This window comes from Anguilla rostrata, chromosome 3 (genome assembly GCF_018555375.3).
Source record: "Anguilla rostrata isolate EN2019 chromosome 3, ASM1855537v3, whole genome shotgun sequence".
Lineage (NCBI taxonomy): Eukaryota > Metazoa > Chordata > Actinopteri > Anguilliformes > Anguillidae > Anguilla > Anguilla rostrata.
In genome coordinates, this window is record NC_057935.1 from 3302734 (window position 1) to 3318938 (window position 16205).

At 46.2% G+C, this 16205-nt stretch overlaps 1 long non-coding RNA gene across 2 annotated transcripts; it reads right to left on the reverse strand.

The window, feature by feature from the left end:
• Window positions 1-1554: 1554 nt before the first annotated feature.
• Window positions 1555-15582, reverse strand: LOC135249839 (uncharacterized). Of its 2 annotated transcripts, none has more exons than XR_010328796.1 (5): window positions 15284-15582; window positions 4678-4770; window positions 3969-4049; window positions 2532-2588; window positions 1555-2161 (listed from the first exon to the last, which is right to left on the reverse strand). It is a non-coding gene; the product is annotated as an uncharacterized LOC135249839 (long non-coding RNA). The 2 variants fall into 2 exon arrangements; XR_010328797.1 differs by having other exon boundaries at window positions 4669-4770.
• Between the last annotated feature and the right edge of the window lie 623 nt (window positions 15583-16205).

Here is a 16205-nt window from a genome sequence, read left to right on the forward strand (position 1 = left end):
TTAACTTTAATAAGACGGCGGTGAAAGTAGAGAGGGATACAGGCAGAGATGTGATCACAATGCAGGACAGCAATGGAGGGAAGCCAAGCCCCCAACCGCACGGCATGGGGGTCGGGGGGGTGGTGGGGGGGGTGGGTGAGATTTGCGCACGGATTGACAGTCGGCCACCCTGTGGACTGTGCCAAAATTTCCAGGTTTTTCCTCATTTTCAAAAACAGAATACCAAGAGGATCAGCTCTTTTCGCATCGCATTTAAAACAGAATCTCACGGTACAAGCAACCTGTGATACTCATGAATCCTAAATATGAAATAGCACCTCCAAAGATTGACACCAACACATTCAGAAGCGTATGCCCCCAGCCCTGAGTCAGCAAAATTGCCCTTCAAAGGTTCCCTTTTTTATTTGAGAATATGAACCCCATCCCCCCCTCCCCACCAAAAAAAAAGTAAGCGCGTGGCCGTGATCTTCAAATGGACTAACTGGAATCTAGATTACAATCTCTGCTGCCATTGTTTTCTGAACATAACAGAAGAGGCCACTTGAACATAAGACCAGAGTCTGCGAGTTTATTATATTTTAACATTTTACCCACAATTACCCAGGGTACCCTTCACTGCTAATTGCCTTCTATGCTCCCATTGTTCTGTGACGATGAATCATTTCCTGCTTGCATCAGACGCTTAACTGTTTCTGTGCACTGTTTTGAGCTGAATAACAAAACTACCATACGGACTTCAGTTAAAAAGATGCGTCTTCTTGTGCTGGCTCCATGAGGGGGGGGGGCGGATGTCAGTTTGTCACTTTATCCAAGAAGCCCACAGTGTCAAAGTCAGAAGATTCATTTTCTAGCAGTAGTTTCATGAGTTTCTAGAGGAGACTGAGGGAAATCTAGAGGAGTCTGAGGGAAATCTAGAGGAGACTGAGGGAAATCTAGAGGAGACTGAGGGAAATCTAGAGGAGTCTGAGGGTAATCTAGAGGAGACTGAGGGAAATCTAGAGGAGACTGTGGGAAATCTAGAGCTGACTGTGGGAAATGTAGAGGAGACTGAGGGAAATCTAGAGCTGACTGTGGGAAATGTAGAGGAGACTGAGAGAAATGTAGAGGAGACTGTGGGAAATCTAGAAGAGACTGAGGGAAATCTAGAGCTGACTGTGGGAAATGTAGAGGAGACTGAGGGAAATCTAGAGCTGACTGTGGGAAATCTAGAGGAGACTGAGAGAAATGTAGAGGAGACTGAGGGAAATCTAGAGGAGACTGAGGTAAATCTAGAGGAGACTGAGAGAAATGTAGAGGAGACTGAGGGAAATCTAGAGCTGACTGTGGGAAATCTAGAAGAGACTGAGGGAAATCTAGAGGAGACAGCAAATCTAGAGGAGTCTGAGGGAAATCTAGAGGAGACTGAGGGAAATGTAGAGGAGACTGAGCGAAATCTAGAAGAGACTGAGGGAAATCTAGAGGAGACTGAGGGAAATGTAGAGGAGACTGAGCGAAATCTAGAGGAGACTGACAGAAATCTAGAGGAGATTGCCATGGAAGAAGAAGAGTAAGATGGAAGATCACTCGAGCGCAAAGCTTTATTGATAACTCACATTCAGTTGACAAATACAGCAGAATGACATTATAATGCTTTATCTCTGAGTGGACGTAGAGGGAGGGAAAGTGTGTGTGTGTGTGTGTGTGTGTGTGTGTGCGATTATATGTGTGTGCATGTGTGTGTGGGTGTGTGAGGGAGAGAGATGAGATGGGAGCTTACATCACTGTTTATATGTCATCTCTCCTATTGGTCCCAAGTACTGTCCATCAGAGTAGACATAGAGAGGAAATCTGTGTGTGTATATGTGCACATGTGTGCATGTGTGTGTTTCTGTATTTGTATGTGTGTGTGTGTGTGTGTGTGTGCATATGTGTGTGCATATGTGTGTGTGTGTTTCTGTATTTGTATGTGTGTGTGTGTGTGTGCATATGTGTGTGTGTGTGTGCGTACATGCATATGTGTGCACAAGTGTGTGTGTGTGGGTATGTTAGTGGGTATGGCCACTGGATAACAAATGACCATCATTGACCTCTTGAACCAAGAAGGCTGACTTGTTACTTCACAGGATCATTTCAGCTCCTCAGACGAAGCTGAGGGTGTGTCTGAACCCTCTGGGGTCTCCTCCTAGACACAAAAAACAACAGAAATAACAGTATCGTGTCATCATTACACTCCTAAGTGTTATCCCCCAGTACATTTTCATTTTGAAATCTAGAGAGATTTTCAGAGAGTTGAGTATGCAAAGATCGGTTTCTGGGGCACAGAGGAGATGAGGTGGTAGTGGAGGAAAGGAGGATACATTTTTTTTTAGTATTGGAATGCGCCCAGGGACAATATCAAGGCAGCATCTGCCAATCACTGCTGGTTTTGTTCACTATGCTGTTACCAACGTGCCCTGTGATTGGTGGGGAACATATGAGAAAAGAGATGATGCCAACGTTCCTGTGCTGTGGTCATGTGACCTGTGTGAACGACACATCAGCCATTTTCTCACCTTTAGCTTCTCCAGGTCTGACCGTCCAGGCAGAGACTTCTGGGGAGTGTGGAAGGCCTGGAGTGGAGTGGAGTGAAAGAGTTTATCGAACAAAATCTGTCTGAACGAGATTCATACCACTTTAAAGGATTTCCATTACAGTGGTAAGAGCTGGATTAAGCTCCATACAAATTTAAGCCAATTCAGGACACAAAATTACATTTCCGTTCAACAAATGGACCAAAAATAATCTCCCTGGAACATCATACGCATTTGTTGTGGGTCTGACCCAGAATACCCTGCGAGCTATTATACTTTATTTAAACCTAATAGCGCACAGATAAATTTATACTGAGTTTTTTTCTTCTGGGAGTTGGTCGATCAGATACCGACGTAAACAGTCTTATCTCTGCTCAGCCCTGACGGGCATTTTACAATTCATGAATTGCATTTCAATTTGTTTCCTGAATTGAATGAATTGATACGGAATTCATCCCAGCCTTTACTGTAGTGACAGACATTCAACGTGTTTGTAAATGTGCCCAGTAAGCTCCCGTTTTTGTCTTCGGATAATTTATTTTGCTTTTACTATCTTATTATTTCATCTTATTTATATAGACGCAATGAAGTCACTGTGTTAAAACATTTTAAAGATGAACCTCACAGTTACACATAATGGAAAAATACTTATTTCGAGAAGAGGATGGAAACTCATTTTAAACAAGACCAGGTTAAAACCTAGTATATGGCTGGACCTAACACACGTGATCCGGCCGACCAATGGTGTAACTTCATAACTGGGCCGACCAATGGTGTGGTGTAACTTAATCACTCAGTCAGTCAGTCAGTCAGTCAGTCACAGACATTCGCGTTTGTGGGGCTGGCCCCGCTGCTGCGGTCCAGCCAAAAAGAGAAACGGGGGGGGGGTGATCTCAGAAAATGCTTTTGTGAGTTAATGAACGAAGCAGAGCAGAGCAGAGCAGAAAGATAAACTGTGATTCTCAATGACCAGAGAAAACAGAGGGAACCTGCCTAGTGTTTTTATAATCAATCAAAGGCACAAAGAAACTTGAGCTGTAACTGCTGTGAAAATTCCACAGTGTTATCTGCGGTTACCAGCCGCAAAGGAAACAAACTGCCACAAATTAAATCAAACTCACAGAGAAAAAAATACGGAAAAAAGTGGCCAGGGGAAGACAATCTCACTCTGTCTGCATGTCCTGGAGTTTGGCTAAACATTGTATGCTCTGAACATTACATGAACTGTAACAGCAAATTATATTAATTAAAATATTGTCATTAATATATGAAATATACAGTTAATGTTCCAAGAAAGCAGATATTTCCAATGTATTTTCCAAAAACGTACAATTTATTAAATATATATATATATATATATATATACACATTCTTTTAAAAACATGCATGTGACTTGGGAAGAGAAAGAGGGAAGTTCACCTTCTTGGCTTGCTGGACCTCCTCTGTGGACTTGGATCTGTTGCTTTTCATGATCTGTTTCTGTGGGGAGGTGGAGGAACACTGAGGAGAAACAGGAAACAGGAAACAGGAAACAGCAGGTGGAAACAGGAAACAACCGGTGAAAACAGGAAACAGCAGGTGGAAACAGGAAAAAACAGGTGAAAACAGGAAACAGCAGATGGAAACAGGAAACAGCAGGTGGAAACAGGAAACAGCAGATGGAAACAGGAAACAGCAGGTGGAAACAGGAAACAGTAGGTCAGCATGTGGGTGATGTTGACAGATGGCACTTTACCATGAAAGGTGAGCACAGGTGAGCTTAGGAGGAACACCTATGACCAGGTGTGCTTAACAATTGCATCAACCTCCTGGCAGATCTTCATTGAATATCAGATATTTTCTCATATTTCCCTCAGAAAATAATAATGCAGCTATAATAAACTTAAACTCACCGAACAACATTCTTCATGTCATAGCTTTCATCTACAATGTGTCTATGTTGACCATTGTATTAAAATTAAGACATGGAAGTGGGTTCCTCAACATTTCCATTCCTAGGGCTGCTTTTCCTAGATAGGTTTGCCGAAAGGAGAAGCAATAGCTCTGCATTCCAGGAGGAAAAATCTTTCGTGCCCCCCCTTTTTTCATGATCCACCTGAAAGCACTAACTGACACTCACTTCATTTACCTTCGGATCCATGGTTGTACTCTCAGATGGTTGCCTTGGAGACGCTGGTTCGGGACGAGCCGGGAATTGGAATCGTACTGCAGTTGAAACTGCCTGTGGAAGACAGATCATGTTTTTTTTTTTAGGTTACTGCTTCAGAAGCTGCCAGTGCTCATTGATTTGTATCAGTGAATGCATGCAGTTGCGCTCAGTCTCCTCTAGATGGTGCTCTTGCCTCAGCTGAATCTTCCAAGGCTGCGGGCGCTACAAATCTTCCTGCATCCTGCTGGCCTGTGAAGCATCTTCGCGACAAAAGCCTGCATACAATCAGCATTCGTCCTTGTATTTGACTTGTAAATGAGAACATTTTCACACTTTTTCTACACAAGCTCAATTTGATGAGTTTGTTTTTAGTGACAGTTAGTCCCCGGATTCTATTCAGTACGCTATGAGTATGCTATCCAGGTAAAATGGAGTTGAGTTTAACTGAATTCTGGTCCATACTGCTTAACTGGGGGGGGGGGGGGGTCATTGCCCCATGCTCAACGTGAGTTCTTCTGAAGTCTCCACTTCCCAATGTTCCACTGGGATCATCCAATCGGAAATAATCGCAGCTCTTCCAGTCCTCCAGGCTGCTCAGTGCCAGCCTCAGAGGAGAGCACATCAGCGGAATGGCAATGCTCCGTCGCCTCGGAGACAATCGCCGTGGCAATGGTGCAGGGGGCATGGGGTCTTCTGATCCAGGGAGCTCCCCACACCCAGGCTTAAAGGCATCCAGGGGCCCGATCATTATTTTTTGAAGAGTTATATATATACCTTTTTTTTTTAAAGGTTTTGTATTTTGAAGTAGTTTCTATATATATACAAACTAATGGTCCAGGACAGTGGTGCCCAATCATGTGCCCTGGAGGAGCATGCAGGTTTTAATTCCAACCAATCACTTCACCTCCTGATTTCACTGATTAGTTCCCTCCTCTCTGGTTCAAGGCGTGTTAATGAGCAAAATCAGCAGGTACAGTGATTGGCTGGAATCAAAACCTTCATACTCGCCACCTTGGCACACGAGTGCACGCACATTATGAAGACAAACACACGGATTAAGCAGGCCTAACCGAGCTATACTGAAGCCGTTTTGGCATTACCCAACGCTACAGGGGTGTCGGCGGGGGGTCCCGAGCCCCCCCCCCCCCTCAGGCTGATCTTTTTTTGGGGAGCCTCCGGGGCGTGGAGGAGAACGGCGTCCCAGAAAGAGCAGCTTCCTGTGCACGACGGGGGCGCGGCGGGGGGGTGCGGGGCGACTTTTTAGCCACCGCCTCGGGAATAATGCATGAGGGGCACGCGGGAGGGCCCTGTCCCATCGAGCAGAGACAGCCGGGGGGGGGGGCGGAACATTCTACACCCCCCCGTGGCGAAGTGACGCTGTCAGGAAGTGAGCTGGTGCCACTGCTGTCCTCTGTGTCTCTTCCACAGCACAGAGCACGGCCAGCCACAGTACATTACTAAATTACTCTGCATTGCACTATAGCACAGTACATTACACTGCAGTATATTACACTAGATTACATTACACTACAAGACACTACACTACATTACACCGCACGACACCACTACATTACATTGTACTGCAGTACACATCATTACACTACATTACACGACAGTACACTACATTACACTACAGTACACTACATTACACGACAGTATACAACATTACACTACAGTACACTACATTACACCACAGTACACTACATTACATGACAGTACACAACATTACACTACAGTACACTACACTAGATTACATTACACAACACTACACGACTACACTACATTATACTACAACACATTATGCTACAGTACATTACATCACTACATTCTGTTTCATTAAAAATTTTGAAGCCCATTTAAATTTTATTTAATTTCACTTTATTTTCGACTCAATTATCTGTCGTGAAAAATTGTCAGTGAGGTTCAACATGCGTTTAATGACACCACAAAACGTGTTAACCGATACGCTGCTCAGCGTGCAGAAGGAGAAATAAGAACAGAGAGGCCTAATGGGGTGAATCAGCAGCAGGAGCTGAACCGCTGCACACTCATTAAATCAAGCGCAGGACTCGAGAACCTGCACATGAAAGGAAGTGGCGGGAGGCTGGCGGAGAGGAGTTTCGAGACTGCGTGGGATTGGGCGCGTGATTCACACAGGGTTTGTTAGAACCTGCCTGCTCTCTTTCTCTCTCTCTCTCTCTCTCTCTCTCTCTCTCTGCTCTCTCTCTCTCTCTGTCTCTCTCTCAATTCAACTCAAGTTCTTATCACATGAATAAATGTAATATCCGAAGCATACATATAAATACAAATAAAATAATAATAATAATATAAAAATAACTTATGACAAACATGACAATGTATTGCAATAACAGCAACGACAATACAGCAATAGTAAATCAATAATAAATATGTACATGTTTATATGCTCGGTCTTGGTCTTTGCGTTTCACTCTCTTCCCTCTTCTCTCTTCTTCTCTTCTACTCAAATCAATGCTAACTCCAAGGTTGTACAGCCTCTTCTCCCGAGTGATTGAATAGATGTCCGCTCCTGGAGAACACTGAGCACGCTGGATACGTGACCTCTGACCCCAACGGCAATGGAGGACAAAAGTTGGGGAGCTAGGCTGAAAATTCTGGAGTTGCACCCTTAACCCTTTGAAGAGCAGGATTTTTTTGTCTTCTAAATTCTAAACCAGCGTTCTAGAACTCCACTGTTTTCAGTCACAGCAGGATGACATCAGATTAGAGTGTCAGCTGAGACTAATACATATTGTGAATCACCTTAAGGGTTAAGCAAGCATAACCTGAATGCTTCAGTAAACTATCCACGTGGATTCTTTAAGGTAATCTGTGTATTGTAATTTGGAAATACAATATCAATCTTAGAAATGCATTCTGTAGCTTTTGCATCTCGTTGGTCAGCGAAAGAGTGGTTTTCTCCACTACGTATCACAGATACGCTGTCTTCATTGCATGATTTCCCGGTTTTATCATTTATCTTTCCCGGTTATCTCTTGAGGAAACCAGCGACGGCAACTTGATCGCCGACTCGGGGGGGTCGAACTCCCGTCGTGGACTCACAACGGACTGGATGAAGCGGTGTCACGTGGTACAAAGAACCAGACCGAGAAAAGAAGGAAAAGTTCTGTCCCGTGGATCTGCCGGGACGAGCGCTTGCGGAATAGAAGGCATTCCATTTATAGACGGCGTCATGCGAGCGGAGCCGCAGTCGGTTCCGATAAAAGATGCGGAGACGAGATGCCGGAGACGTTGGCTAAACGCCAATAAATGACTAACGGACGGACGGTTCCGTGCGTTTCAGCAGTCTAAATTTAAAAGGCGCGCAGACTCTGGAGGCTTGTGCCTGTTCGCCTTTCCCAGGCAATTATGCCCCGAATATTAGACCAAAATGTCTTTATGGACTCCCGCTAATTTTAAATTAAATCAACTAAAATAATACGCGTCGGTTTTGGGGGGAGAGGGGGAGGCACGTCACGCACAACATTTTCATCCGAGACTAGCTTGCCTGCTTGTGAGACTTGACGTTCGACTACGCGAGACCATGTGGCCCAGCAGTGTATCTCCCCCCAAATTTTAAATGAAACCTACGTCTATAACTGAAATGCATTATTTGATATGTGGTGCAGAGATCTGGTTGGGGTGGGGGTTTGGGTCCACTGATTAAGGCAGGGGGGTCCTCAATCTTATCCAGAAAGGGCCAGTGTGGGTCCAGGCTTTTGTATTAACCAAGCAGAAGGCCTGATACCTGATTTTGATAATCAACCGCTACAGTCTTTGCTAAGGACCTTGATTAGTCGAGTGTGGTGCGTAACTGCTTGGCTGAAACCAGCCTTTTCTGGCTAGGACCGAGGACCCCTGGGTGAAGGAGCTGGACTGTATTAGCTAATCAGACCAAGGTTTAAAAGGGTGCTTCTCCTCTCAGTGGGCGTCTGAGACCAGAATCCACAAGAGCGAGAGAGAGAGAGAGAAGAACAACAAAAGAACTGAGCTGAAAATCTTCCGAGCTGTTTGGTTTATTTTGTCTCTGTCATTTTATTTTAGTTATTTAATTGGTTTCCCATAGCCCATGAGGGTGAAAGGAGAAGACTTTCTGTTGCTTGTTTATTTAAAAAACATTTTCTCAGTTTGGACTGCCAGATTTAGAACTTGTCCAAACCAGACACCACCACCATGCACATATTAAGGGGCGACATAGCTCAGGAGGTAAGACCGATTGTCTGGCAGTCGGAGGGTTGCCGGTTCAAACCCCACCCTGGGCGTGTCGAAGTGTCCTTGAGCAAGACACCTAACCCCTAACCCCTAACTGCTCTGGCGAATGAGAGGCATCAATTGTAAAGCGCTTTGGATAAAAGCGCTATATAAATGCAGTCCATTTACCATTTACCATATAGACGACATAGGGAAAAATTAAAGTTTGATCATAACATGGGGGAAGAGGGGGTGGCAACCCTACTCTGAACAAATTAAATTTTCGTCCCTCCATGTGACCAGTTATTCTGTCCCTCCCAGGGGAGTCACGCCGTATGTGACAGTCTGGATGAGAGCAGAATTCCTTATAAGGCGGATGGGTCTGGAGAACGGAATTATTATTAACGAAATATTAAATTAATGGGAATATTAATGGGAATTTTACTGTGAGGGAATTTTGTTCTGCAGGGAAAAAGCGCTGCCAGATCTTCAGTGACTCACACCTCCCCTGCCCCTAGCCTCATATAGCGTCCAGCGCACACACAGCAGGCACTGCAGTGCAGCGTTATGACTCAGAGATTGCAGGTTTAAATCCAACTGCTTTGGCACACACGAGCAACGGTGCTTAAGCCAAATCATTTCAGTAAATACCTGGCTGTTAAATGGATTGCATGCTAAAGTGTGACCTGTGTACAAGTTACTCTGGATACGATTGTCTGCTAAATGCTAAAAAAAAACCCAGGTATGCACATATCTTCTTGAGTAGCCCGAGCCTGGCTAAAATCTCCCAAATACATACATTATTGTTTTTATTTATTGCACTGTACCCTCCCACCTTCTACTGCAGCAGTGTCCCACCTGGGATTCAAACCCGTAACCTCCAGGCCCACAATGCACTAGCATTCGAAAGTTGCACCGCGTGTGGCTGAGATCAGATCCCATGGAGGAGATGTGAAATGGGATCAGAGAACGAGTTTCAGGGAGACTGGCAAGCAGCCCTCCGGGTGACGCACGCGCTCACTGGGCACCTCTGAAAGTGGGGGGGTGGGGGGGGGGGGGTGTATCACTGCCCCTGCTCCCCAGCCACTTCCCGCCTCACTTGCCTTATGGGGGCCGCGCCAGAGCGAGCCACCATCGCCATGACAACGCAGAGGCACCTGGGGAAGCGAGAGGAAGGTGATGTTTGGGGTCCCACTGGGGGGTGGGGGTTGGGGGGGGGGGGATTTCCCCAAGGGGGACTCTGTACTGTAGGAAAGATTGACTTCCGCTAACCCTCCCACCAGACGCTGTGAAGCTGAGCCAATCAGACGGACCGTAATACCCCATGTGACTTCCTTCCATTTAAAACACAAGCTGTTGCGTCGGCACCCCTGAGCAAACGTACTTAACTGGAATTGCTTCAGTAAATATCCAGCTGTACTGTATAAATGGATTGCATGGACAAAGAATATACCATAAGCCAGTGGCAACCAGCCCTGTTCCTGGAGATCTAGCATCCTGAAGGTCTTAAATTCAGCCTTCATTTGGCACACCTGACGCTACTATTTAGCAGCTCAGTTCAGATCTTCAGCTGCTGGAGGAGGGGTGCTTCGTCAGGCTTGGAGTCAAAACCTACAGGACGACAGATCTTGCTGTGTAAGCTGCCACTAAAACAAGAAATGTAGACCGATTCAGTCTCAAATCTCTAAGAGGGAGAGCTGGAAAACCTGTGAGACCGACAATGAGCATCGATAATGAGCATGACCCCCCCCCCACACACACACAATCATGAGGGGTCTCTAAAGACAAGGCGTCTCAGAGGACAAGTCTGACTGCGCACGTGAGAGTGAGAATCCATCAGCTTCCGCGCAGACAGGCTGTCAAAACCCGCAGTTTATCTCCACTGGGGGAAGCTGTATTTCAGCCCCAATTGAGCACGCTCCTTAAATTTATTTATTTTCTTCTGTCTGCTGGTTATGAGGGAGGTATTGGAAATCCATTTCTCAGACACTCCCCGGGGGCTCCCACCACTGACACCGCATTCTTCTCGGGGGGTGGGGGGGGGCACATCCCTTCAATTTCTCCGCCTGACTGAGCCAACGACAGCCAAGGTGACACGGCGGTGAGGAAGTGGGGGGGCGGGGGGCGGGGGGCGGGGGGGCATCCACACAGAGAGGCAGCCACGGCTGTGCAATTATGCCAAGGAAAAGACTTCTGCCCAGAGTGCTTACTGACTCCAGATCCCAGCCCCGCGCCCCCCCCCCCCGCCCCCACACACATATGGCTGAGTGGCAAAAAGTATAACGATTAGAGAACTGGGCTTCGAACTCAAAGGTTGCAAGGTTGCAGGTTTGATTCCCAGCTGAGGTGCTGCTGTGGTGCATAACCTGATTTGCTTCAGCACAATATCTCACAGTATGAATGGGCTGCATGTAAAAAGACTAAGGTGTGTGGCTCCCAATATTTGCAGTTTTTTTTTGGCAACAAGAAATGTTTTACGCAAACCTTCCCTTGGTTGTCTCTCTGCATCCACCTACCCCCCATTATAAGTCACTCTGGATAAGTGTGTCTGCTAAATGCCTAAAATGTTAAATAAAGCAGTCAAGCAGAGCAGCAGTTTGTCCAAGATATATTAACAGTACCGATTTATCTAGTGCATATTTCAGTGCAGCGAAGCCAAGTCATCCAGGGCAAGTTCCTCTTGTACAGGAGGTTCTGAACACTGCTTCATTGGTGTAAATTCACTTCATGGCCATGACCCACAGGAGACAAGGCGCATCAATCCTCCAATTGCAGTAAAACTAAAACCAGTCCATAACCATAAAAAATAGTATTTATGCCTCATAATAAACACCGACCTTTCCCAGCTCACAGTGGACCCATAACCCAAACCACGTTCGGTTTCCCAGACATTAAGAGCTATGTGCATTACATTACTGTACATTACATTTATTTGCCAGGCACTTTTATCCAAAGCGACGTACAATAACTACATACCAAATGTCATTGGAAGAAAAACAAACCACAGGTCCAATAAGGTACAATATACTAATTATGTACCAGTTTGTATTCATAGCCATGAACACAGTAAGTCCAGTTTACACAGTAAGCATAGGCTAGGTCAGAAAGTTACCCTAATTCAAACTAGGAGACATGACCATGAGCTTCAACACCAAGATAACGATACAAGTGCAATATAAATGCTGGATTTGCTACTAGTAGATCATTTTTTAAAAATGTTTTATTCTTTATTGCCCATTACATATTAGATCAGTGAGTACCTGGGGCATAACAGGTGTCCTCAATACAGGTAAATATTACAAAAAGGCCACTCCCACAACGCAACTATGGAGGCCAGGATGCATGACCACGCCCCTTCTTTTCCGCTAATAATACAGCCTACGTTTCTTCACTCTGACTTCCTATTTTACCAGCCAGTTTAATACCGCAGGCTATAATCTGCCCAACCACTTTTGTACATTTACTCAGATATATTCCCCATTTCCTGTCTACTACACAGAGCTTATATTTAACTGCTATTTAACCACTAATACCAGCCTGGTCATGGGAGGACAGGCTTACTCTCTATAGCATCCCAAGATGTCTTCCCACTGGAGAGTTATTTCTCCACCGCTGTTTGAGTGTTTTTTTTTTTTGTTTTTTTTTTAAGCCCAGCCCAAATTTTTCTTATATCCAGTTTTTTTTTCTGCAAAGCAGTTTTCGGGATAGCATCTCAGTAAAAAAGCACTGCTCGGGTAAAACTGAATTGAATGCAGACTTGTTCGATAGCTCATACCGCTCACATCACAGCTAATTGCATCGTGATTAATCGTTATTAACCGTATCATGTCATTATAACTTAAGAGGAATCGTACTGCATCTTATCACTGTTTGAAGTGTCACTTCTGTATCGTATTGCGATCAATTTGTATTGTTAAACCCCTACTTATCACACCACAGTCAGCCAGTCAGGCTCACACAGACCTGAGTCAGAGGAAGGCACTTTATGTGCAGCTCAACAGGCGGACTTGCAGCCCCTGATCGGGGAGGGGGGGGGGGTTGGGGTGAAGGGGGGGTCATTGCTCGGTGTGAAATGAGACTGTCATCCTGATGGACTGAATCCCCCGCCATCTCTGGGATATATCCGCACAAATTCAATCACATCGCCAGCGTTCAAGACGATGCGTTAATAAAGAAGCCGTTTATTTTAAATTGCTTTTTAGTGGTCTTTAGCTCTCCTAGTCGCCATCAAGTACGAGGTGGAGGAGGCCAATAAAGGAATAAAAGAATCGTCTTTTCTCTGCTGATGCCGAGGATTTGAGTTCAGCAGCGCACGCACGCACGCACGCACGCACGCGCACACACACACACACGCACACACCTTAAGAGCAAAGCTCTTTTTACTGCTGCCAAACAAAGCGCAAACAGAAATATGGCCGCAGCGTACACTAGACTTACGGCTGTAATTCTTGACAATTTTTTTTTTCCCCCAGCGCCTTCGGACCAGAAAATTCATTACCACCTGTGAACGGAGATCTGTTTCTCGACACCCTGCTGTTGCTGCTGCGCCGTTCAGTGGCTCAGAGGCGATTGTGCGTTTAACGAGCTTGCGTGTGTTTACTTTATTTCCAAGTAAACACGTTCAAGTGTAACGAGACCGCATTTTTATTTTGACAGTTAATTTTATCGCAGATATAAACACGTGTGAACAGCCTTTGTAAATGCTTCTTTTTCGCTCGTTGGCATTGGGGCCATCATCATCATCATCATCGTCGTTATTACTGGAACAATCAGTTATTAATTACATGGATAAGCGCAGTACAATGCAGAATGCGGCTATTCACAGGTGCGTAAAGCTAGCACTGTGTGCTACCTGTCAAGTCTCAGGAACCCCTCCCTCTCTTTCTCCCTCAGATCATTCCTCCATCCTTCCCTTCTCTTCCACCCAAACTCATCCCCACCCCTCCCATTCCCCCTCCCATTCTCTTGTACTCCACCTCATCCCTTCATCCCTCTCTCCTTCTTGTACCACCCCACCCCATTCCTCCATCTCTCTCCTCCTTTTCTTCCACCCCATCCCTCCATACCCCATCTCTTCCATCCCACTCCATCCTCCCACCCTCCCCCTTCTCTTCTACCCCACCCCATCGCTCCATCCCCCCCTCTCTTCTACCCCACCCCATCGCTCCATCCCCTTCCCCCTTCTCTTCAACCCCACTCCATCCTTCCCCCTTCCCCTTCCCTTCTCCTCCACCTCATCCCTCCATCCCTCCCCTCTCTCTTCCACAGCGTGCGGGACGCGGATGCACGCGGCGGACACGCTCGTCGCCACGGCGAGGGGCAGCAGCGACGGACAGCCGTGCGCATTCCTCAAAAACATCGCACGCGGCGCCGCTGGCGAGGAGACCGGAGGAAATCACGCCCGCTTTCAAAACGTTCTTTATCCCTGACCGAGCGAGCGGCGATCTGAGAAATATTAATCCACAAGAGGCACGCGACGTCCCTTTCTTAATTCTAAAATCTGAGCACGTGACTGGACTGGCTGTGCGCCACCTGCTGGTTGTGTTTGACGAGTACATCATTGTGGGGAATTGATGGCGGGACACGGGTTTAGCCAGAGGAGCTTTTCAACACCTGTGGAACGCATTTCATTTTAAAAAATGACACATTCGTGAGTAAAAATACTCACAGACATCTCCTCTGAAGGCATACCTGGCAGGTGCCCAGGATGTTATGTGTGTGTGTGTGTGTGTGTGTGTGTGAAAATGTACGTGTGTGTGTGTGTGTGCGCGAGTGTGTGTGTGTGTGTGTGTGCGAGTGTGTGCGTGTGCGTGTGTGTGTGTGGGAGGGGGGCTTGATGTGACAGGAAAGGATTTATGATTAGAGGCATCGACAAAATTAACCCTTAACAGCTATTACAAGTCAAAAGCTTACTTCACATGTACACACACACTCACAAATGCGCGCGCGCACACACACACACACACACACACACACACACAGCTCATTTTATCAATGTGGAAACCCCAAGGACATCCTTCATGTTATTTAATACCTGCTTCACACCACAGTCATTTAGCCCTTCCCAGCAACACACTGCTCTTACAAGCTCACCTGTCTGCACACACGATAACGCTACTGTCTATGGTCACAGTACATGTATTCTTTTTTTTTTTTTTTTAAACAAATTTTGAGGAGGCACTACTTGACAAGATAAAAGTTTCAAATACGATCAGAGTAAGAGCGCAAGAGATGGAAGGTGATCTCAATTTTCTTAGGTGAATGTATCAGTGAAAATTATAATTATATCATTATAAATAAAATCACAACCGCCATCATCATCATCATCATCATCATCATCACAGCCCTCACGTGAAGCAGCGGACAGTCGCCTTACCTTTCCAGTTTCTCTGAGCTCGTGGCGCTGGAACACCTGGGCGTGCGGTACCTGAACGCTGCGTGCGTGAGCGCGTGCGTGAGCCTCGCGGCGGGAATGGCGGGAACAGCGAGCTCACAGCGGTTTCTCTCTCCGCTCCGTGCGCCGATGGCGGGATGGTCACACGCAGACGGCTGGGCGGCGGCAACGGCAGCGGCAGCGGCAACGACCACCGGAGAAGGAAGCAAGCCTGACGAATGCACGCGGAGGGGGGGAAAAAAAAACCAAGCCTCACCTTCTTTCCCTCTCTCTCTCTCTCTCTCTCTCTGTCCCTCTCTCTCTCTCTCATTCTCTCTCTCTCTCTGTACCCCTCCCTCCCGTTTTTCTCCCTCTCCCTCCCTCACTCTCCCTCCCTCCCCTCTCTCTCTCTCTCTGGATGCACTGCTGGGCGGTTTAGTGTTCTAAATTCCACAGGCGCAGCCCTCTCTCTCTCTCTCTCTCTCTCTCTCGTTTCGGGTGAAAATGGGGTTGCTTAGTAGGAGTCAGGGTTTTAAGTGTTTCCCAAACAATTCTGCGTCGGTAGAAGACTGTCTGCTTGCGATAGGAGAAAAGGTGGGCCATGGGAATATAAAAACCGCGTCCAGGATGAATAAAGCGGTTGTCGTATTTCTTACAACTGAGACCCTCGTACACCAAGTGGTTACAGAGGGTTTATCAATAAATGGTAGTTTTGTGGAGGCGTTGCCGTTGTCTTCGCCGGTAACGAAAGTGATCTTATCAAATGTTCCGCCATATGTTGAAGATCAAGTGCTTTTAAATGCCTTGTCAAGGTATGGTAAAGTTATGAGCGCAATTAAACCCATCCCGTTAGGATGTAAAAACGAAAAAGTCAAACACGTAATGTCTTTTAGGAGACAGGTGTTTCTGATTTTAAATAAACCTG